General features: G+C 42.5%; 1 protein-coding gene and 1 non-coding gene across 2 annotated transcripts in view; one reads left to right on the top strand and one right to left on the bottom strand.

Annotated features, from left to right (window-relative positions):
* Positions 1-24,710, top strand: part of XKR6 (XK related 6) — a 191,044-nt gene that overhangs the window by 115,101 nt on the left and 51,233 nt on the right.
* Positions 12,083-12,189, bottom strand: LOC149310362 (U6 spliceosomal RNA). Its single transcript, XR_016281806.1, has one exon. It is a non-coding gene; the product is annotated as a U6 spliceosomal RNA (small nuclear RNA).

Genomic DNA, 24,710 nt, shown 5'->3' with positions numbered 1-24,710 from the left:
TTCTAGAGTTGGAAGAAACCCCAAGGGTCCTCCACTCCAACCCTACTTCTGCCATGCAGAAAGATACCAGCAAGGCACTCCTGACATATGTCCATCCAGCCTTTAGTGAACTGCATCATTTCTTTGTACTCCCAAATTTCTTTGCATGTCGTTGTTAGTAGGGATGGAATCATGGACTTATGGAATCCTACAGTTGGAAGAGACGCCAAGGGTCATCTAGTCAAACCTCATTTTGCAATGTTTTGGTCAGGCCTCACCTGGAATACTGTGTCCAGTTCTGGGTACCAGAATTCAAAAAAGATCTTGACAAGCTGGAGCATGTGAAGTCAAAGGCTTTCATGGCTGGCATTCATAGTTTTTTGTGGGTTTTTCAGGCTATGTGGCCATGTTCTAGAAGAGTTTATTCCTGATGTTTCACCAGCGTCTGTGGCTGCCATCTTCAGAGAACAGCTGAAGATGCCAGCCACAGATGCTGGCGAAACATCAGGAATAAACTCTTCTAGAACATGGCCACATAGCCTGAAAAACCCACACAAAACTAAGCATGTCCAGAAGAGTGTGACCAAAATGGTGAAGGGTCTGGAAACAGTGACATACAGTGTCTCAGAGTGTAGTGGAGTCTCCTTCTTTGGAGATTTCTAAATTCAGACCAGATGGCCATCTGTCAGGGGCGCTTTGACTGTGTGTTCCAGCATATCAAGGGGTTGGGCTTAATGGCCCTTGAGGTCTCTTCCAACTCTATGATTCTATTATTGCTTCCTATCCATTCAATCAAGCCAATAGTCCTTCCAGTGGTGGCTTGTAGTTCCCATGTCAGTAGGGCTGTAAATCAATTCTGGGGTTTGAATAGCTATAATGGAGCTTTCCAAGGGGCTGAAACAATTTGTTAGATACAGCTCCTTTTGCACTTTGAACTTCATTTGCAGCAGTTGAAGTAAACTGAGGACAAAGGAGGAAAGTGCGGGAAGAAGAGAGAAACCAGGACATTTTCTAAGCAGCTGTAAAAGTGGGATGACAGAGGATTAATTGGGATTGTCCATGCCCAAAACACAACAGTTGATGCAGGCTGAGATATTAGTGTTTTTAATAAAATCAATTTAATAGAATAAGGGCCAGAATTCTTTTGGGGTGCTATGCTAGTGACTGCATTGTTCCCCAAGGTTATGCACTAGCGACAAGAAATGTCAGATGAAACTTTCCAGCGCTGTTTCTCCAATGCCTTCCTTTCTACATGGCTTGTGCAGTTGAAGCCTTTCTCCTCTTGTGGCCACTGTCCACACTGACCTAGCTCTACAGTGTTGCTACAGTATTCTGTTCTAGGATTATTGCTGGATTTCCATGCAGACTGTTCCCTGTGGTGTGTGTTTTCCACAGTCCTCATGCCCATTCGCATCTGCACTCGTGCCTGTCCTTCCCCCATCTCTTCAACTGGATGCCCAAGGACAACTTTGTTCTCTGCATGCGCCAACGTGCAACATGACGGACATAACTGTGCTTCTGTGTGATTCCTGGAATATAAATCTGTTCAGGCAGGAGCTCCTGAATGGGTTCAGTGGAAGGGGCAGGTTGTGTCTGCTGCTGGGGTACACCGTTGTGTTTCTTCCTAACAGACTTGTGCAGCATCAGCCAAATTTTAAGCCGACTTTTCCCACTTAGAGACTGGGTAGGCAAAATGAATCCTTAAGCCCCCCTTTTCCAGTACCTGAAGCCAACCACCCGTCCCCCAGAGGCCCTAATCACTCATTTAAAAAAAAAAAATTGGTGGGAATTTTCAGGCAATTTTTGCCCTAAAATCATGCAGAACAGAAACATAAAAATGGAAGAGATCCCACTATTGCACACAAATGTATTATGCATCCTTTTTTTTTTCCCCTTGGAAAGAACCGGGGAGACACACCGCAGAAAGTGTTAGTCAGGATGCAGGGAAGGAAGCAGGGTGTTATTGGTCTTTGGCTTCACTTTCCAATTGAATCGTAGAATCAGAGGAGATCCCTAAGGACTATCCAGTCTAACCCCCTGCCATGCAGGAAGAAACAATCAAACCATTCCTGACAGATGGCCATCCAGCTTATATTTAAAAAACCTCCAAAGAAGGAGACCCCACCTTTCTCCAAGGGAGCGTCTTCCACTGTCGAACAGCTTATACTGTCAGGAGGTTCCTCCTAATGTTGAGCTGGAATCTCTTTTCCTGTAGCTTTCATCCATTGCTCCGGGACCTGTTATCTGGAGCAGCCGAAAACAAGTTTGCTCCATCCTCAATATGACACCCCTTCAAATACTTAAACAGGGTTATCATATCACCTCTTAATCTTCTTTTCTCCAAGCTAAACATCCCCAGCTCCCTAAGTATCTCCTCATAGGGCTTGGTGGTTTCCAGGCCCTTCACCATTTTGGTTGCCCTCATCTGGACACACTCCAGCTTGTCAACACCCTTTTTGAATTGTGGTGCCCAGAACTGGACACAGTATTCCAGGTGAGGCCTGAACAAAGCAGAATAGATTGGTACTATTACTTCCCTCGAACTAGACACTATACTACACTATACTTGATACAGCCTAGGATCATATTGGCTTCTGTAGCTGCTGCATTACACTGCTGACTAAATACACTGTCGCCAGATCTGACTCTGAGTCCAGTTTTTGTGGGTTATTTCTAAGCAGATAAAGCGGGAGTAGATTCTCTAGTTTTGATGGACTCTGCTCCAGGAAAGAGTAAACAGCTGTGTGCAAATTTCCAGCTCATCTGCAAGAGTTGCTCCTGCTGAACTTTGCAAAGTATAACTCATTTCTTGCTGCAGCTTGCAGAGACTCTCAAGTTGTGTCTGTGTGTATTTATTTATTTATTTACCTAGCATCCCTCCCAGTCCCTGTGGTGCCAGGGCTCACCTTCCATTCTGCTGTACTTACCCCTTCTACCTGGAAACAAATGGGCTAGAGATTAAATGTTTGTTATGCTGTCTCCCAAAATAAATTCGAAGGAATAATCCATTCATTTCCTCTTGGTATGGGAACAGCCCATTTAGCAAGTGTGTGTGTATGTGTGAGAGAGTGTGTGGATGTGTATATATACATGTGTGTATATGCGTGTGTGTGTATGTAAGTGCACACACACATGCATATAATCTCTTGATAGAATCATTGAATTGGAAGAGACCTCAAGGGCCATCCAGTTTGCACCTTCAAGTCATTTCTGACTTATGGCGACCCTAAGGTGAACCTATCACAGGGATTTTCTTGGCAAGATTGGTTCAGAGGGATTTTTGGCAGTGCCTTCTGAGGTTGAGAGAGTGCAACCTGCCTAAAGTCACCAAATGGGTTTCCATGGCTGAGCAGGGATTCGAACCCTGGTCTCCACAGTCCTTGTCCAATGCTCAAACCACTTCACCATGCTGGCTCTGTCATATTCATTCTCTCATATTTAGAGATATATATTCCCCTTCTAAAATTAATAGCAGCCTTTGGTTCCCAAATCCCAGGCCCTCTCTGCCCATCTCTCCCTGTCCGCATCCACTTGCCATGCCTTCCATCCCTCCTGTTCCCCAACCCATACATCCTTCCTCTTTCTTCCCAGGATGGGCTGGTGCGTCTAGAAATGGGAGCCTCTGATTAAGATGGATAGATTGGTAGGAAGCATCCAGTGTGACCAGAATAGAAAACACGGCAGCAGCTCCTGCCTGGCTTGGGGGCACACAGCCAGAAAATAGCTTTGCTCGGAAGATGGTTTCCATACTCGTGCAGCTCATCCCTAAAATAGCAACTTCACGCTTCTTTCCTCCATGCCACCCCACCTCTTCTCTCCCTCTTTCATTATTTACAGGCCAATCCGAGCCATTTTTATGCAGTCCCAATGGCTTCAATGGGATGTACTTCCTGGTAAGCATGATTTCAGGTCACAGCACTGGAAGGGAAGGGATGTTTTTCCAGGTTATGGTGATGGCTTCTGCTTATTCTCACCTTCCACATTTTCTCTGAACAAAAGCAAAGACTTCTATAGCCATCTCAACATCTGCGGCTGGTGGCTCCCACCCCATCCACTCTGGGCTTTAGTGATATGAAAGTGGGGAACAGTTATGAACAACTGATATAGGGTTCTTGTTGTTAATTGGGTTCTAATTCTACCACCTTCTTTAAGAACACTGTTGCTGCAAAAGCTGAGGATTGCTTGGAGACATTCCCTTGTTTGGAATGCAACATCTAGAAATCCCCAAGCCAGACTCCCTCTCCAGGATTTATTGAGATTGGTGGATACTGGGAACTGTAATCTTTTTTTTTTCAAGCCGTGAGATGGGCTGTCTTTCAGTGGTTCTCAACCTTCCTAATGCTGCGACCTTTTAATACAGTTCCTCGTGTTGTGGTAACCCCAACCAGTGTTTTGGTTCCTAAGACCATCGGAAATATGTGTTTTCCAATAGTCTTAGGCAACCCCGTGAAAGGGTCGTTTGACCCCCCCCCAAGGCGTCACGACACACAGGTTGAGAACCATTGCTTTATGGAATAATTTGTAGTGAATGTTGCTCTTTGGTTCACCGGTGGTTGTTGTTGTTGTTAACCACCCTCGAGTTGATCTCAACCCATAGCAGTCCTGTGGATGAGACATTTCCAAGATTCCCTATCCTCTTTTTCTCTGTTCAGGTCCTCTAAATTCATACCCTTCACCTCCTTAATAGAGTCCATCCATCTAGCATGTGGCTTCCCTCTCTTTCTACTTCTCTCCACCTTTCCTGAAATTAGGGTATTTTCCAATGAGTCATTCCTTCTCATGATGTGAAGTACCACAACTTCAACTTTATTGTCTTGGCTTCCAGGGGGATTTTGGGCTTGATTTCTTCAAGGATCCATTTGTTTGTCTTTTTGGCTGTGCATGGCATCCTCAGCACATCTCAAATGAATTGATTTTACTCCTATCCATTTTTCACACATTCGAACATGGTAATAGGGAAAACAATGACTTGTACGATTCTAACTTTTGTGCTCAGTTGGATATCTTTACATTTCAGGATTTTCTCTAATTCTTTCATAACTGCCGTCCCCATTTCCAGTCTTCTTCTGATCTCTTGACTGCAGTCCCCATTCTGATACCGGCTGGGAAACAATGTCCACTGTGTGCTCCCAGCCGGTAGGTACTGTGGGACAAGCAGTTGCAGCAGGACCCCATTGGTTCTCTCCAGCTGCCTGTTTTCAAGGCACCCCATGAGCAGGCGTTGCAAGTGTCATTTTCCAGAGCTCTAACCTCCAGCACTTCAGAAACACTTCAGTTGTGATGCTGCTAGACTGCAAAAGTGTGTGTGGGGGGGTGGGGGTGGGGGTGGGGGGGTGTATGTTAGTACATCAGTTGTATTAACAATGCTGGAGCTCCATTATCATAGTTATGATGACAACACAAAATCTTGGCTATTATTATTGATGACTGGCATTCTTTATTGCAGTTACAGATTTATAAACTAGATATTGTTGTTGTTGTTGCTATTGCATGCTTTCAAGTCATTTCTGACATACAGCGACCCTAAGGCAAACCTATCATGGGATTTTCTGAGGCTGAAAATGTGTGACTTACCCAAAGTCACCCAGTGGACAAGTCGGGAAATCTAGGTTTAAAACAGAGGCTAGATGGCGATCTGTCACAGGGAAGGCTTTGACTGTGTATTTCTACTTATTATTGTTATTGTTATTATTATTATTTATTATCATTTATTTATAGAGCACTGTAAAGTTTGCACAGCACTTTACATAGTAAAAAACCCAACAACATTACATGATTAAAATATCTCTAAAATAATACTAATTAGTATACAATACAAAGAAAGTAAACTGCAGATTACTTGGTAAAGGATAGGGCTGGGTAGCCCTTGAGGGTCTCTTCCAACTCTAGAATTCTAGGAGTCAATTGCAAAATGAAGCCAAAGACCAATCACAGCCTATTTTCTGCCTTAACACTTTCTGCTGTGTGCCTCCCGTTCTTTCCAGGGAGAAATGTGTACATAATTTATTTTTGTGCAGTGGTGGTTGATGGCTTCCAGGTCAGTGGAGCAAAGAACCCATTCCAGGTCTTAATTCAGGCTTTAAAGGAGGCTCCTTTGAAGTCAGGCAAAATGTGGCATGGATTCATGACCTCAGTGACACAGGAGCCACCAGCCTCCACTCTGTATGTTAAAATATACCCCACAGAGAGCACATCCTTCTCTTCCCAGCCAATGAGAACCACGCTGTGGCTTCCATTTGGTACAGGGACTGCACACTGAGGGAGTAAAGGGGAAAGGAAATATGTTTGTTGCATTTCCCTCGGGAGCAGATGTTGAAAGTTTCCAGGATCAAAGGAAGCAGACATCATGTCAGAAGCAATTATTGTATTGCTGTGCCTATGAGCTACTCACTCAATCCAGGGGCTTTCCTTTCGAGAAAGCAAAGAGAATGGAAGAATGGCAGGAAAAGAAAAGGGAAAAGCAAAGACCAGAAGACTGCGTGCAAAGCGAGAAGCTAGATTTCAAGCTCACATGAAGACCACCAAGCCCTTTTCTCCCCTTGTGTTCGTACAAGAAAGGTCCTTGTGGAAATGAAGACATTCATCCCAGGGTTGACCACACCATCGGATTTCTGTGTATGGTTGTGAAAGTTGGACAGTGAAGAAAGCTGACAGGAAGAAATGGATTCATTGGAAATGTACTGGAGGGGGGTTCTGTGGATAGTGTGGGCTGCCAAAAAGACAAATGAAGGGGCTCTAGAGCAAATCAAGCCTGAACTCTGCAAGGCTGCCCAGAGTTTGCAAGACCTGAGCAACTGCAGGTGGTAGAGTGACTTAGAGGTTTCTCATTCATAGGGTTGCCATAAATTGAACTCAACTTGATGGCAATAAAAAACAAGAAACCCCATGTGGTCCTTCTTTCCCCCCCCCCCCCCCTTGTGTTGTCTCCTACACTTGGCCATATAAATCTAGTATTAGTGGGTGCTTGAATCTGTGGATAAAAAAAATCCATGGATATGGAGGGCTTACTGTATTTAGATTTGCTGATATCCCACCCTTTCCCTAAAACTGGGACTAAGGGGAGCTTACAATATCCAATGTAGTCAAAAACATACAAAATATTACAATTAAAACAGACTCACTAATATTAATACAGCTGCCTTCTTTATCAACTGATTCAAGCATCCACAGCTTGAAAACAATGAAAAGATATATAAATTCCAAAAAGCAAACCTTGGTTTTGCCATTTTATATACTTTTGGACTTTTGCTGTGCATTTTACATTGGGCTACCATTGTGGCAAGTCATAAACTTTAATTAATTCACAACATGGGAGCCACATTGATCGCTGGTACATCTAGGAGTGAGCATATCATAGCAATGTTAAAATCACGCCAGTGGCTGACAGTTGATTTCTGAGCAAGGTGGAAAGTGTTAGTTAGGCTGAATCTTTCTTATCCAAAATGCTTGGGACAAGAAGTGCTTTGGATTTTGGATGTTGTTGTTGTATATTTGTATATGCATAATTTGATATTTTGGAGAAGGGATTAAAGTCTAAATATGAAATTCATTTATGCTTCGCGTACACCTATACACATAGCCTGGTGGGCATTTTATACATACTAATTTTTTTTTAATTATGCATGAAAAAGGTTTGTCTACACTAAACCATCAGAAAGCAAAAAGGTGTTACTGTCTCCTTCACCCTTGAAAAAAAAGTTTTGTATTTTGGAGTATTTCAGATTGTGGAATTCAGAAGGGAATCCCAAGGGAGACTCAACCTTTAAAATCCTACATGGTTTGGGTCCAGGTTACCTACAGGATCACTACCTCCTGTATAATCTGCCCCATACACTCAGGTCCTCTGAGGAACAGTTACTCCAACTGGCCAGGACTAGACTGGCAACTGTCAGCCAGAGGACCTTTTCATTGGCCGTCCCTAGACTTGGAATAATAGAATCATAGAGTTTACTTGGAAGAGACCCCAAGGGCCATCCAGTCCAACCCACTCCCATGCAGGAAATCTCAATCAAAGCATCCTGACAGATGGCCATCCAGCCTCTGTTTAAAGACCTCTAAGGAAGGAGACTCCACTACACTCTGAGGGAGTTTATTCCACTGTCGAACAGCCCTTACTGGATGTTATCAGACAGGGAAATTGGAAGTATAATCCAATGGCAATCCGAATGGGATCAATTTTGGGCAATGGCATGCTATTTTCAGGCAATGGGAAGCCAGTTCAAATGCAATTCGAATTCACGTAAATTCGCTGAACTAGCAAATTCACATGAATGTGTTCTGGCCCCACTTTCTTTTCATTCAAAATTAAGAAAAATTCCTCCCGTGTGATAAAGGTCACTGTCAGGAAGTTCTTCCTAATGTTGAGGTGGAATCTCCATTCCTGTAGCTTGCATCCATTGCTCTGGATCCTGTTCTCTGGAACAGCAGAAAACAAGCTTGCTCCCTCCTCAACATGATATCCCTTCAAATATTTAAAAAGGGCTATCTTATCACCTCTTAACCTTCTCTTCTCCAGGCTAAGCATCCAAAGCTCCCTAAGTTGTTCCTCATAGGACATGGTTTCTAGACCCTTCATCATTCTAGACCCAGTCATCTTCCTTTGGACACATGGCTCCAGTTTCTCGACATCCTTTTTTAATTGTGATGCCCAGAACTGGACACAGTATTCCAGGTGGGGTCTGAGCAAAGCAGAATAGAGTGGCAATATTACTTCCCTTGAATGACCTGCCAGGAGAGATTCGACAGCTAAATATTCTGTCTGAATTTAAAACAGTATTAAAGACCTATCTCTTCTGGTATTCCTATCCAATCAGTTTTAAACTATGAATTTTAAATTGATATATTCCAAAATTTATGTCTGGATGATTGTAAAATGTAATGGTCAGCTCAATCCTATATTTGTGTGTTTTAACCTATATGTTTGAAACTGTTTCATGTGTTTTAACCTATGCTGTACTCACTCTCGAGGCTTGTGGAGAGGCAGAGAAGAAATAGAAGTGATTTGAGCATTGGACTATGACTCTGGAGGCCTGGGTTTGAATCCCTGCTTGGCCATGGAAACCCCCTGGGTGACCTGGGGCAAGTCACACTCTCTCAGCCTCAGAGGATGGCAAAGGCAAACCCTTTCTGGAGAAACTTAGCAAGAAAACCCCATGATAGGTTTGCCTAGGGTCGCTACAAGGTAGAGATGACTTGAAGGCACAACAAATGATGATGATGGTGATGATGATGATGATGATGATGATGATGATGACGACGATCTCTCTTTTTCAGAGCCTTCAGGTCGCTAGAAAATACAATGAAGGGAGCAGAGCCAGTCTGCTTCTTCTCCTTATGTGTGAAATGAAGGTGCCAAATCAGGCAATGGTAGAGAGGGGTAAAGCATAGATAGAGAGGTGAGAACAAATTTAAAACCAAGAATATTTAGCAGAGACAATTACAGTAACACATTCAACCTGGCACTGGTAGTGTGATACGAAACTGCTATCCAATGCTGGGGTTTCCTTGTAAAGCAGAAATGACACATAGGCCTGATACAGACAGCCAAAATAAAGCTGCTTCGAGTCACAGTGGAGGTATGGTGTTTCAATGATGCATGTGTCCTAGGAGTCCAGAAGCCACGCCAAAGCCACACTCCAGTCCTGAAGGGCTGGAGCATGGCTTTGGCACAACTTCTGGACTCTTAGGACGCATGCATCATTGAAACACCATACCTCCACTGTGACTCGAAGCAGCTTTATTTTGGCTGTCTGTAACAGGCCTTGGTTTTATCATTTCTTAAAAGCAGTTACAAAAGCAGCTATAAGTTAATTTTTTAAAGTTAATTCTGAATATATTTTTTTAAAAAAATCTGGGGTGGATTTCTGTTGGCTCGGGCCAAATATAGTAGACCCATTTTATTTATTTATTGTTAGGTTTCTATCCCAGCTTTCTCCCAAAATGGGATTCGAAGCAGCTTCGAATCAGTGGCAGAGTGGTGAGTCAACAAATAGGTAGATCCCATCAATTCAATGGTTGTACTCTAGTCAGCATTAAAAATAGAATTCAGGGCATTAATACTACAAGTTACTGGCCTGAGGTGGGAAATGCAATGTACCAGAATAATGTTGGTGTCTTAAGAATGTCTTTAGTTTCCCTACAGAAGAGGTTGGATATTTTTGTCCGACGGGGATCATCCCAATTCAGTTCGAATTTGCTGGAGCAGAATTGCGCATGTGATGCCTCTTGCACAAAAGTGTGGACTGTGTATTGATTGCCACAGCACATGGGTGCACATTGCATATGGATGAATATACATAGCTGGATTGCCATCTGTTGGGGATGCTTTGATTGAGAGTTCCTGCATGGCAGAATGGGGTTGGACTGGATCAGGGCCCTTCTTGTGGTCTCTTCCAACACTAGGATTCTATGATCCTATGGTTCTATGACTGTGCATCTGGTTACACATTATCTGCCTTGGTTCAATTGTGCAGTGTTGCCATTCCACACAGTGATGTCACTAGACCTGATGCCACTGCAGGCAGGTTTGGCATACAAAGCAACAGAAAACAACACCACAGAAATTATTTTGGGTATAACTATATTTGTGGCTGGATGGATCAAGAGGGAACTACATTAAAGTGTGTCTGTGCGATGCATGGAGGAGGCGACCAGGCATGGACAGGGCTAAGAGAACATGCACATGTCAAGAAGGATGTGAAGGAAAAGCAAAGGAAATGGTGACTATGCCTGCTGCCACGGTGCAGAAAAAAGCAGTTTGACACCACTTTGACTTCCACGACTCAGTGCTATGGCATTCTGGGATCTGTAGTTTGATGGGGCACCAGAGCACTCCGAAAGGGAAGGCTAAATATCATAAACAACTACTGATCCCAGAATTTAATAGCATTGAGACATGACAGTTGAAGTGCTGTCAAACTGTTTTGCTTTTGCAGTGTGGCCGCAGCCTATGTTCGCAGCAATAATAGCTTTTGATGTGAGAACGTTGCCTGATTTTCACCCAGAAAAGGTGACAAAACGTACACAAAGGTCATATTCAAATCTTTGAATGCCGATTCCTCTCTGTGCTCCTTTGAAGGGAAATGCAAAAAGTCCAGAAGCGGCACCACAACAGTGAGAGTAAAAGGGGTTCGGTTCTTTAGGTTCTCCTGGAATGGACTGCTAAGCTTTCTCCTTTCATCACTCGACCCAGAGAAGGAGATGGTTCCTTCGCTGATAGGAATGAAAGTACAGTACTTCCATTGGCCTGCGCATAAGTCGACCCAGGCTTTTTGGACTAATGTTTTGTCTACAATTTCTAGACTTAGACATATACAGGATGTACATGTCAGTACGTTTAGGCTGTGCGTATGATATTGTAAATTGAAGGTATACCCTTGGGCCCTTGGAATCTGCTGGGGTTTGGTTCCTGGATATCAACATCCATGGATGCTCAAGTCCCATTACATCTATATCATCTATCTATCTATCTATCTATCTATCTATCTATCTGATGACATAGTAAAATGACATCCTTTATATATAAAATGGCAAAAGCAAGGTTTGCTTTTTGGAATGTGTGTGTGTGTGTGTATAGTATTTTCAAGCCGTGAATAATTGAATCCATGGATATGGCGGTCCGACCATCATTTTAATTTTGTTATTTGTTTGTGTCACAACTATTGCTATTGGGGTGGAGTCTCCCTCCTTGGAAGTCTTTAAGCAGAGGCTGGATGGCCATCTGTCAATGGGGATGCTTTGACGGAGAGTTCCTGCATGGCAGAATGGGGTTGGACTGGATCAGGGCCCTTCTTGGGGTCTCTTCCAACTCTGTGCTTCTATGACTGTATGCTTTTTTCCTCTTGAATCTATTGATTACAATCCATTGTTGAAGTCCGAACTCAGGGGGTGCATGATCTACACTGTAGAAATAAAGCACTTTGACACCACTTTAACTGCCATGGCCTCCTGCTACAGAATCCTGGGAGGCGTAGCTTTATGGTGAGGGCCATCCCTCTTTGGCAGAGAAGGCTAAAGACCTTGGAAAACTAGAGATCCCAGGATCCCAATAGGCTGCAACAGGAAAAAGTGGCGTCAAAGTGTGTTACATCTGGCAGTGTAGATGCAAAATATGGAACGCTTCACGAATTTGCGTGTCATCCTTGCGCAGGGGCCATGCTAATCTTCTCTGTATCGTTCCAATTTTAGTATATGTGCTGCCGAAGCGAGCACAGACTCCCTCCTGGACCGAGCCTTATATAAACCTCCAACTCTCCATCTTTTCCAGGTTATGGTGAACAACTTGGGAACCTCATAAAAGAAATGTTTTTCTCTCTTATCTTTACTGTGCTGTTTGTAAATTAAAATAAATACAAGTCTCTCTCTTTGAAAGTGAGGTTTAGAAGAACTACAAAGCAAAATATCCAGGGAAAGAGAAGAAACATTGCAACGGATGAAAGAGAGAGAGGGGGGGGGGGCTGGCTTATGCAAATGAGAGGGCGTGTCTTGGCTGCGGACAAAGAGGTTGACAGAAGATGTCCACCGCCTTAAAGCGCCATCACTTCTGGATTCCAATTGCAGCTTCACCTTGGCAAGGAATGATAAATGCAAACAAATCAGGGGTGCATCTGCACTGTAGAAACAATCCAGTTTGATACCACTTTAACTGCCATGGCTCCATCCTATAGAACTCTGGGGTTTGTAGTTCTGTGGGGCACTAGTGCTCTTTGAAGGAGAAGGCGACAGATTTTGTAACAAATTCAAGGATAATGATGATGATTTATTCTATTTCTGCCCTGCTCTTTAGAATGCTCTCAGAGCAACTGACAAATTATTAATTAGGCAAATTATTAATTAGATTTGTTAATTAACAAGTTATTAATTAGGATTTCATAGAAGGAGCTACAGCACTTAAAGTGATGCCAAACTTCATTCCTTCTATCGTGTAAATGTGCAATTATTTCTATAGCGTAAATTTCTTTAATGTAAACGCCTATTTTACTTCCTCCATGCATCTGAGGAAGCAGACAAGTCAAGGAAAGCTTGTGCTACCAACTTCCTTCTTAGTGCTACAAGAACCCATTGCATCCTATGGAAGGAAGGAATTAAAAATAACGTCTTGACAATAAATGCTGTTCGACAGTAAAACCTGGGTATAAATTTTGGGCACCACAATTCAAGAAGGATATTGAAAAGACAGGAGTGTGTCCAGAGGAGGACAACTAAAATGGTGAAGGGTCTGGAAACCATGAAGCCTTATGAGGAATTCCTTAGGGAGCTGGGGATGTTTAGCCTGGAGAAGAGAAGGTTAAGAGGTGATATGATAGCCCTGTTTAAATATTTGAAGGGATGTCACACTATGATTCTATGATTCTGTTACATTCAGTGATATATGGGAATTGCAATTGATGAGTAGCATCATCAGTACAATAACATTCCTAAGGATTCTGCATGGTGTGATATGGGAGGAGGTCAATGGGAAGGTTGACACCATGAGTTACTGCACCAGGTGATGCCAACCCTGGTGACGCTACTGATGGCAATTAACAACAATAAAATAATGGAAAAGCAAAGGCCATTTCTACAGAATGTATTTATATATTATAGAGCTACGGTCCTTCTTCTCCTTCTCCTTAGAGCCACATCCTATGTGTGTGTTGTCCTTGGGCACTGAAAAGTGTCTCCTAGCCCCATGGAGAGAGCCAGTAGGGTGGTAGTGGTGCAGTGGTTTGAGCAATGGATTGGGACTCTGGAGACCAGGGTTCAAATCCTGGCTTGACCATGTAAAGCCACTTGGTGACCCTAGGCAAATCACATTCTGTCAGCCCCAGGGGATGCCAATGCCATCCTCTGAAGAAACTTGCCAAGAAACCCCATGATAGGGTTGTCATAAGTTGGAAATGACTTGAAAGTGCATGACAGCAATGACAACAGCTCCATGGAAGTTGCCCATCTATGTCATCACATAATAGGTTGAGATCTTGGGAAAATGAAGAGAAGGAGAATTCATTACTTGATGTGATCAAATGAGCCTATTTCCCATTCACTTAAGACCTAATGAATTCTCTCTTTTGCTCTTAACTAGGGAGCTCTGCCTATTTTATTGTGTTTGTTCAAACGGTGTAAATCTGGCTCTGTGAATGCTTAAGTCCCAGCAAAACTGTTTGGGATGTTACCTCACATTGCCGAACCTTGCAGTGTCTGGCTTCCTTAAAGGGATTATTCTTTCATGCATCACTTTTAATGCTGCTAATGCTCATGTATTTATGAAGCTATGCCCAAGGTTCATTAAACAGGCGTGCCAGGTAATTAGCTCTCTCAAAGTTTTGGCACTCCAGTTCCGAAGACATCCCCTCCAACAGAGCATCCTATGGATGTCTGTGCAAATTATTTGAACCACTGGATTTGATCCTATGATTCTATAATTCTATTATCAAAAGGTCTGGGAAGCATGTTCTATGAGGAGCAGGTTAGGGAGCTGGCTATATTTAGATTTAGGAAGAGAAGTTTAAAGAGTGACATGATAGCCAGGTTTAAATATTTGCAGGAATGTCATATTGAGGGTGGAGCAAGCTTGTTTTCTGCTGCTCCAGAGACTAGGACACGGAGTAATAGATGCAAACTACAGGAAAAGAGATTCCGTCTAAACATTAGGAAGAACTTCCTAATCCTGGTGATAAGAGGTATTCAGCAGTGGAAGACGCTATCTTGGACAGTCTCCTTCTTTGGAGGTTTTTAAACAGAATTCGGATGGATGGCTGTTTGGAGTACTTTGATTGTGCCTGTCCAGATTATTTTTAAAACCATAAATGTTAAATGATGGAATTTAAACATAGATTGTTTTAATATGTTTGTCTTGCTTATTCTTTTAAATTGATGTGTTTTAACTGAAGTTGTGTTTTAACTGACACATATTTGTTGGCCTGTTGTTGTTCCCTGCCTCGATTGATGGGGAGAGGCAGGTAAGAAGTAATAATAATAATAATAATAATAATAATAATAATAATAATTTAGTAATATTAACTGGGAAGAAGTATGTCTAGCATATGCTTTCCTGGGCTCCATTTGTTTCATCAGATGCAGCTGATAATGTGAGTCCACAAATGCTTATGCTGGAAATTTCTTCATCAGGTCTGCTTTTCTAGGGGAATGGACACATGTGAGACACTGACAGGATTCCTACCATTGTATTCAGCAGAAAATGTTTCCTTGAAGCTTTGCTAAACTTCAGAAAACAAGGAAGGAAAGGAAGGAAGGAAATTCTTCCAGCAAAGGGGGGCGGGGGGCAGAATCCCTTTAGACTAAGGAGATTATCACACGCAGCTTCCCTCCTGATGCTGTTGAGGATTTTTAAACACTCGAAACAGCAACGATTCTTTTCACATTACCATGCAATTGTGAATTGATAACAGGTTGCCTATGCATCTTATCACACTACCTTTCTGTTTACTCATCAGCTATCTGAGATTAAGTAAGTAAAAAAGTTTTGCCTTCATTGGCAGTGGGGTGCGTGCAGGGAAACCCCTTTAAATCCTGTTTTTCCTGCCCCAGATGCAATGGATGCCTCCTCACCACTAAGAAGTCTTGCTTTCATTGGAATTGGGGATGGGGAGAAGGCAGTGAAACCCCTTTAAATCCCCTTTCCTCTGCCCAAGACGGATTGCCTCCTTGGCAGTAAAGTCTTGCCTTCATTAGGAATGGGGAGGGGTGCAGTGAAACCAGTTTAAATCCCCTTCACTCTGAATTACCGTGAATTACCTTTATGGCACACACTTCAATAATGGGCTATGGGATTGACAGCTATTCATGGGATTTTCCTGTTTATTAAAAGCAGTGGCATAAGCACGGATTGACTACAAGATACCTTCTGCTTAGCCACGAAGTCATGCAATAAGATCTTGCTATTACAATTTCAATCCCGTTTCTATCCCACTATTTAAGAACCATGTGATAATCTGCTATCTGAAAGTAGGGACCCTCCATTCCACCCCATGCATCTGAGGAAGTACACTGAAGTCTATGAAAACTCATGCTACCAGTTTCTTTCTTTCAGTTAGTCTCAAAGTTGCTGCAAGATCACTTTGCAGACTGATTCCTCAGACTAACGCGGCTATGTCTTTGAATTCTGATGTTTTGGGTCCTACGTAAGGAGAAGGAGGGAGGATATAAATCAAATAATTTTTTAAATTCTTTCACTGTGAGCGCAATGTGGTCCAGTGAGTGGCTTTTTCTAAATAAGCTGCAGTTTTACTATTTGGTGTAAAAAAACAAAAAGTCCCTTGTTAGCAGAGTTCACGTAAGGTGAATTCTGGCTAATTTAGGATTGGTTTTGCAGAATGGGTTTCTTTGTAAGCATCTTTCTCAGATTCATGGCATATTGAGTGGCCCAGCCTTGCCTTTTGGCACGAGATCTTCTCCCTAAGGAGGCCACGGCAGGAGCACGAGAATCGGCAAACCATGTTCTGTGAGATTAACTTCTCCTTAAGCAGATGGCCATCTCCAAATCTGATGCTGCACTTGAATACAAAGAGTATTTAAATATGAGTGTTTTGGCTTTGGTGGGTTTTTAAATGACAAGGACAATATTGCCCTGACATAAGGATTGCTGACTATTTCTTTGACATCTAAGTAGCGGGGACACCTTCCCTGGGCTATGAGACTTGGAAGGCATGCTCTACACAGATGAAAACTGGGGCAACATCACAGTGTGGTTAGGATGGCAAATGTTATTATTGGATAAGTCTCCCGTATCTGAAATCCTTGGGATCAGGAGTGTTTTGGATTCTGGATTTTTTCAGATTTTGAAATATTTGCATATATGGTACATAATGAGATATCTTGGAGATGGGCTCCACGTCTAAACGTGAAATTCATTTATGTTTCGTATACTTCCAACATAGCCTGAAGGTAATTGTATACGTGATATTGTTAAATAATTTTGTGTGTGAAAGAAAGTTTGTGTATACTGAAACCAAAGGTATCACTACCTCAGCCACGCATGTGGGTAATTTTGGATTGTGGAGTATTTTGTATTTTGGAATTCTGATAAGGGATACTCTACCTGTAATGAGGATATAGGGGAGACTGCAGCAGGTTGCTTTTGCTTGAGACTACTGGGAAGGTCAAGATTCTGTCTCTTCCAACTCTACGATTCTATGATTCTATGATTCTCTCTGGTGAATTAACTTAGTGCAAACTATTTTTGCAATCTGAACTCAGATTGCAGTAATTGAAGAAAACTGCAGTTGAAAGGGGAAAGCAAGTGGAAGAGAGAGAAACTGGGACATTTTAAAAGCAGTTGAAAAGCGAGATGAAAGAGGATTAATCAAAATTGCCCCTATCAAATCTGCTGTTCCCAGTTCCTGTGCTGTGCTCCAAGAAGTGACTTATGAGCATCTAACAGAGTCTTACCCTAACATAAGTCTCCAGCTGGATTACAGCCAGAGAGAAGAGGTACGCAAGAGCCATGTTTCAATGGCAGATAGGGATGGGGTGAAGTGTATTCTAGTTTATTTTGGACAATAAATTCACCATGTTTGCAAATATACCCCAAATGGAAAGAATGGAGATTCAGGCTGAGCTTCAGGACTGGATAAAACTGCAAGAACTGTTATACCTCACAATGATTCTTTGTACACTTCAGTCTTTTATTGCAAAACATGTGTTCACTCAGTTCAGCATGGAAATTACATGAGTGTAGATTTACAGTATGCAAACACAATGTTTTCTGCTGCTCTAGAGAGCAGAGCATGAATCAGTGGTTTCATATGACAAGACAAGTAATTCCACCTAAACGTTAGGAATAACGTCTTGCTGGTCAGAACTGTCTGACAATGGGATGGACTGCCTCGGAGCATGGTGGACATACCCTCCAACATTTCACAGATGAAAACCAGGGCACCTGTGGCCAGGAAACATCAGAGTGTGGTCAAGATGGCAAACGTTGTTAATGAGGAAGAACAGACAAGCTAAGGGAAGCTGCAGCAGTTTGCTTTTGCCTGCACCTCCTGGGAAAGGCAAGATTCTGCCCTCTTCCTCTCCTTTCCTCCAGCTGAATGGACTGCACTTTGAACTCAGGTTGCAGCAGCTGAAGTAAGCTGAGGACAAAGGGGGAAGGTGGGAAGAAGAGAGAGAGAAACTGGAACCTTTCAAAAGCAACTGAAAAAGTGGGACAGCAGAGGATTAATCAGGACTGTCCCTGCCAAAACAGGACAGTTGGAGAATATGTTTGGACCCTCTTTCTTTGGACAATGGTTGGATTATTACCTTTCGTGAATATTGTAATTATGTTCCTGCAGGTCAGGGAGTTGGACTACATGGCCCTTCTGGTCCCTTGCATCGCTATGATTCTATTGTTCTTTGATGCAGAATCTTGGCAGTGGGAAACAACTCCCTTGTTGCAACAGCTCCACTTGCTACTGGTCCGTTTCCAGGCACAATTCAAAGTGCTGCTTATGACCTTTAAAGCCCTACACTGCTCTGGTCCAGGTTATTGGAAGGACCGTATTCTCCCTTACGAACCAGCTGGTGCTCTGTGATCTGGTGGGAAGGTCCTTCTCTCTGTCCCATCTCCCTCACATAGCCATTTGGTGGGAAAATGGAAGACAGGGCTTTCTCGGTGGCTGCCCCCAGGCTCTGGAACTCCCTTCCTAGAGAAATTAGACTGGCACCCTTCCTACTTTCTTGTTGCAAACAAGTGAAGACTTTTCTATTTTGACAGGCATTTGAGAAGGGCTGAGATAAGGCCCATCTTTCACAATGTGCTGGATATTGCTAATCGCTGTACAGGTGCGTGTTTTTGTGTGTGTGTTTTAATATATGTTTTAACCTGGTACAGTATTATTATTTTTTTCTGAGTGTTTTTTAAAACTTTTTTATTTTTGTGGATTTTTAACATTTTTTTCAAATCCTTGTAAGCCGCTTTGAATTTCAGCATGAGCTTTGAGGGACTTGAGCCTTCTTTCTCAGATGCATGAAGTGGAAAGGCCAGGGACAGACCTATATAGCAAAAAGGGGGGAAAGTGAGATGTAGATGATGATGATGATGATGATGATGATGATGATGATGATGATACAAAGGTATAGCCATGTTAGTCTGTAGAATCAGTATGTAAAGAGATTTTGTAGCATCTATGAGACTACCTGAAAGAAAGAAGTTGGCAGCACGAGCTTTCGCAGACTTCAGTCTATTTCCTCAGATGCATTTGGTAGAGTGGAAAGCCAGGGACAAACCTATATATGCCATTAGTGTGTGAGAATGTCAATTCAAATTCAGAGGATTTTGACAAAGGATTTTTAATTTGAATTGACATTCTCACACACCATTGGCATATATAGGTCTGTCACTGGCTGCCAACTTCTTTCTTTCATTGAGTCTCAAAGGTGCTACAAAATCTCTAATAATAATAATAATAATAATAATAATAATAATAATACAATAAAAATGCAAGCATAAATATGTGTATATATGTATGTATGGAATCATAGAATCATAGAAGAGTTGGAAGAGACCACAAGGGCCATCCAGTTCAACCCCCTGCCATATGTATGAATAATAATAATGATAATACAATAACAACAGCAGCAATAGCAACAATAAAAATGCAAGCACAAATATATGTCAGCAGATGTGGGCAAAGAGAATGCTTTGTTTCATAACACCTAGTGAATTTGGTGGGCGGAGAAGAGGAGGAAGCATAAATTAGACTGCAGGGCTTCAGTCTTGGCCCTGATACGGCTCTGCTGTGCTTAGGCGGCTGTTATCTTGGCACACTGCCCTTTGCAAAGCTTCCATTCAGACGGTGGCATGGTGCCGAGGAAGCACTTGGCAGAGGGCAATTCTCCCCTCCACCATCCCCGCCAGCTGCCACTTCCAAACTGCTCATGGCTGAGGAAGGACCTTGGATTGGGAGCGTCTGTGTGTGTCTGTGGGTCCCCTTGTGCTCCAGGCAGACAAAACAGCACATGGATCCTCTACTGGACACAAAGCCCTGTCCAACTCAGGTCCATGCTATTTGAAGGACCCCATCCTCCTATATGAGTCTGTTCAAGCTGTAGGATCTTCAGGGGAGGTACTTCTTTCAGTCCCACTATCTCCTCAAGTTTGTTTGGTGGGAACAAAGGAGAGGGCCTTCTTGGTGGCTGCTCCTGGGCTTTGAAACTCCCTCACTAGGGTACCTTCATCCTAGGGTTGGTGTCACCCACATTGTCATCTCCCACACTGACCTTCTCCCATACCACAACTATACAGAGTAGTAATATTTTTGTACTAAAGTTACTAACAAATCGTTATTCCTATATATCACCCAACGTAATGGCAATAGTTGTGACATAAACAACTAACAAAATTAAAAGTATACCTTTACATTACAGTATCATACGCACAGCCTAAATGTATTTACATGTATATAGTTTAATGTGGTTAAAGTGAAAATTTGACTGAGGCTCCCTTATCTCAAACCAAACTTATTTCATGGGTAGACCCTTTTACTTTCTGACCATTCAATGTACACAATCTTTGTTTCATGGACAAAATTATTTTAAAATTTTGTATAAAATTACCTTTGGGCTAGGTGTATATGGTGTATATACGGTGCATATACATGAAAATTGTGTTTAGACTCCATTCACTCCCTCCTCCCCCCGCAATAGCTGCACCCTTGATGCTGAACTACCTTTTCTTGTTCAGGATAAGAAAATATTTTTGCTGTTGTGTGCCTTCGAGGCATTTCTGATTTATGGCAACCCTATCACAGGGTTCTCTTGGCAAGTTTCTTCAGAGGGGGGTTGCCTGCCATCCTCTGAGGCTGAGAGAGTGTAACTTGCAGAAGGTTGGTTTGCATACAAAAATAAAATCTGTGCAGCCCCATTTCTCTGTTAAAGTGCACCTCCTCGCCTTACTGATTCGCCATCTATATTGGTTAATTGGAACTAGAGCTGATGATGAACATCCAATCCAGAAGAGGCTCTCATCTTACACCTTGAAAAGACCCATTTTGATTACTTTTAATCCTCCTCATTCTCCCCCTTAGCTGTTTATTGACTGCTCCCAGTATGTCATCGGGCAGCTAGTTGTGTAATAGGCAATCTTGTTTGTTGGCCTTGTTAACCTCCCATCAGGGGTTTTTCTCAACTGCATTTCCCCTCCAGGTTTTGCTATCTTGGCATGAGAACCCTTTTTTATTCCACATTATCATTTAGTCACGCTCTCCCTCATTCCTTCCCATTTGATGTGTGGAAGCTAAGGTGACTGAACTGAAGCTGTTGTACTTTGGCCACATCATAAGAAGGCATGACTCACTAGAAAAGACAATAATGCTAGGAAAGGCAGAAGGGAGTAGAAAGAGAGAAAGATCACACATCATATAGACAGACATGATCAAGGAAGTCACTGGCCTGAATCTGCAGGACTTGGGCAGAATGGTAGAGAATCAGAAGTCTTGGAGATGTCTCATTCACAGGGTCACCATGAGTCGAGGTTGACTCAAATCCAGTTAACAACAACAACAGCCTGTAACAAAACTATCTCTGAATATCCCTAGCCAAAAAAACAAACATGAAATCCCCAATGAAATGTATGGAGTTGGCATAGGTTGACAGGCAACTTCAAGACACATAGAAATATGCACACACACATCTGTAGCCTACTCTCCAACATTTCACAGATAAAAATTGGGACACATGGCCAAGCAACACTAGAGTCTGGTCCAGATGGCAAAAGTTATTGAATGAGGAAGAACATACATAACATACATGAGTGCAAACTACTGTTGCACCTTGCACTCAGTTTGAAGTAGGCATGCAGCTGAAGCAAGGTGAGGACAAAGAGGGAAGTGGGAGGAGGAAGGAGAAACTGGGACATTTTAAAACCAGCTTTTAAAATATGGAATGGTAGAAGATTATTCAGGGCATTGGACCTGTGATTTTAAGCATGCAAGCATGTGCCCCACTGGTGACCTACCACTCATGGTTGACAGGCCACACGCCTGGACAGAGTGTTAAGGAACAGGAGATGCTCAGCCGTCAAAAGGGTTTCAGGTCTGCCAGATCATACGGTTGTGTCTCCGCTACCGATTATCTGCCGAGACAGCTGCGTTCCTTGGGGACGCCAGAGTTCTTCCTGCCTGCGGTGAGAAGAAGAACAAGGGAGGTCAGATCTCGTCGGTACCTGGCCTTCAGCTGTGGGACTCCTGTCCTCAAGATATTGGGCTGCCTAGTGATGTTGTCACTTGCAGAGAAAGAAGCCTTCTGTTCCTATTAGTTCCTCTATGTTGATGGGCCTTGAGGGATGATTATGGTGATGGGGGTAATAATAGTTTCTTAAAAGGAGATGCGTAGGCTTTTTTAGTCACATCTGAAGGGCAGGAAGAAGGTCCTCTGAGTATCAAAGGACCAGGTAGCCCTTTTGCTCCATTGGAACAAAAAAAATGGGCTAAGAGCCTCAATCAGAGGCTATGAATCATAATGTTCCAACACTGTAGCTCCATTCTTAAGTGGTCACACAACCCTTCCCATGTATTACAACAGTCTGTATCAAGGCATCCTTTGCAGTGTCCTATTGCACCATGGGAGTTCCTTTTGCACTACGAGCCCAGCACACAATAGGACTCATGTTGCAACAGCTACACTATTGGTGGTGTTTGTGCAATGGCCCCAGGGACACAGCTATATCTCTGCTCCTTTCCTGAGAATATGAGGTTTGTGCAACATCACAAATCACCTTTACGTGATTGTAAGTCAGTTTATGGTGACATAAATACCTAACAGGATGCCAGCTGTGGTATAATGACCTAGAAGGCCTGATCTACTCAGGTCCTGCTCCACCTAGGTTCAAAGAATACACTGAAATACAACTAACCCATTGAGGACACAAATCAAAACTTTCTTGATGAGAAATAGATAGAGAAAGGATGCATAAACAGAAATATATAAAGTGTTTTCATGTCCCTTTGGCCAAACACTGACACAGCCTCAAATGCAGGTGGTCTCTCAGTCTGCTCTGAAGATCATGGTGCTCTCTCAATTCCAAATGTGTCCACATGTTCTTGGGCATGGTGCCGGCATTTCCCCTTCCCATGCCCAGGGGTGCTTTCTACACTGCACAATTACAGTGTTATATCTCACGTCAACGGCCATGGTTCCATCCTATGGACTCTTAGGATTCATAGTTTAGAGAGGGATAGTTCACATTTTCAGCCAGGTAGCTCCAATGGCCCAACAAACCCCAGAATTCCATAGTTAAAGTGGAACCACAGCACTATAGCTGTGCAGTGTGAAAGGGCCTCAGAACAAATAAGAAGTTCCACTGGTGTAGGATATACATGGAGAATTTACATAAATTCAACCTAGATAATGAAGAAATAGAAATAGTTAAATATTTCCTGCACCTTAGATGAAACATCGATCAGAATGAAGATTGCAGTTGACAGATCAGAAGAAGCTTAGAAATGGGAAAGGCAGCTATGAAAGAACTAGATGAGATTCTAAAGTGTAAAGATATACAACTGAACACTAAAGTCAGAATCGACCAACCCATTGTATTCCCCATCACCATGTATGGATGTGAGAACTGGATAGTAAAGAAAACAGATAGGAACAAAATCAACTCATCTGAGATGTGGTGCTCCTCTTTGCTGCAGAATTTTAAGCATGATTGTTTGTGTGGGAAATTAGTACAATGGTTCTATAATTACTGCAATCTTTTGTGTCTCCTTTTTTGTAGATAGGGATGTATATAGATTGTTTCCAATCTGTGGGCCACTGCTTTATATTCCATATTTGTTGACAGATATCAGTTAAAACTAAGCTTGACTCTATCTCTGTGGGTTGTACTGTCTCTGTGGGTTCTACTGGCATGTTATCCATTCCTGGTGACTTGTTCTTTCCAATTGCTTTGAGTGTAGCTTTCACTTCGCTTCCCAAAATTTGAGGTTCATCTTCTTAAGTTTCTTCTTCCCATGAGTCATTCATCTTTTCACATTTTTTATAAAAATGTTCTATGTATTGTTTCCATTGTTGGTTTTTTTTAAAATGTCATTGTGGTCATTGTGGTATTGTGTTCCTCTTCTGATCGTAGAGCACCCCCAACCTTGGTTTAAATTTCTCTTTGAATTCTCAGATCTTGTGGAAGAGGCCTCTTGTTCTTCATTTTTTGTTGTTGGTTTCTATTTCTCTGCATTGATTGTTGTAGTAGTTCTCTTCATCCATACACACTATTGATTAGGCAGTAGAATTCATGGTTCTGATCAAGTTTCAGTCTCCCTTTCCTTTAACTTCCCTTCTTTCCTTAACTGCTTGAAGCATTTTGTCTGTCATCCATTGTTTCTTCTCCTTCTTTTTGGCTACAGGTATCATTTTCCTCTTTGTCCATAGTTCCTTTGGTTCCTGGAAAACTGGGCTTAATAGTGAGGACTTTTTTGTGTTGACCATATGGTAATGTCCATGTGTACAATCTCCTCTCCGGTTGTATGAAAAAGGTATTTGTGATGAATAGATTGTTGACCTTGCAAAACTCTATAAGCCTGTCTTCTGCATTTTTCCTTGAAGTGGGCCCAGATCTCCCTACTGTTCTTGATTTTGCTCTGCATTCCAGTCACCTATGATTACCAAGCAATCCTGTTTTGGCATGTTGTCAGTTTCTTCCTGGACTTTGTTGTAGAAATTCTAACTACTACTAACTACTTATGGAATTACTGCACTGGAGGGAATTGGATTAGATGAGACTTGAGTTCACTTCCAACTCTACAGTAATAAAG

This window comes from Sceloporus occidentalis, unplaced genomic scaffold (assembly GCF_023333645.1).
Source record: "Sceloporus occidentalis isolate IW3139 unplaced genomic scaffold, rSceOcc1.0.p SCAF_6, whole genome shotgun sequence".
Lineage (NCBI taxonomy): Eukaryota > Metazoa > Chordata > Lepidosauria > Squamata > Phrynosomatidae > Sceloporus > Sceloporus occidentalis.
The sequence above is the reverse complement of the archived record's forward strand: the minus strand, read 5'-3'. Positions and strand labels throughout refer to the sequence as shown.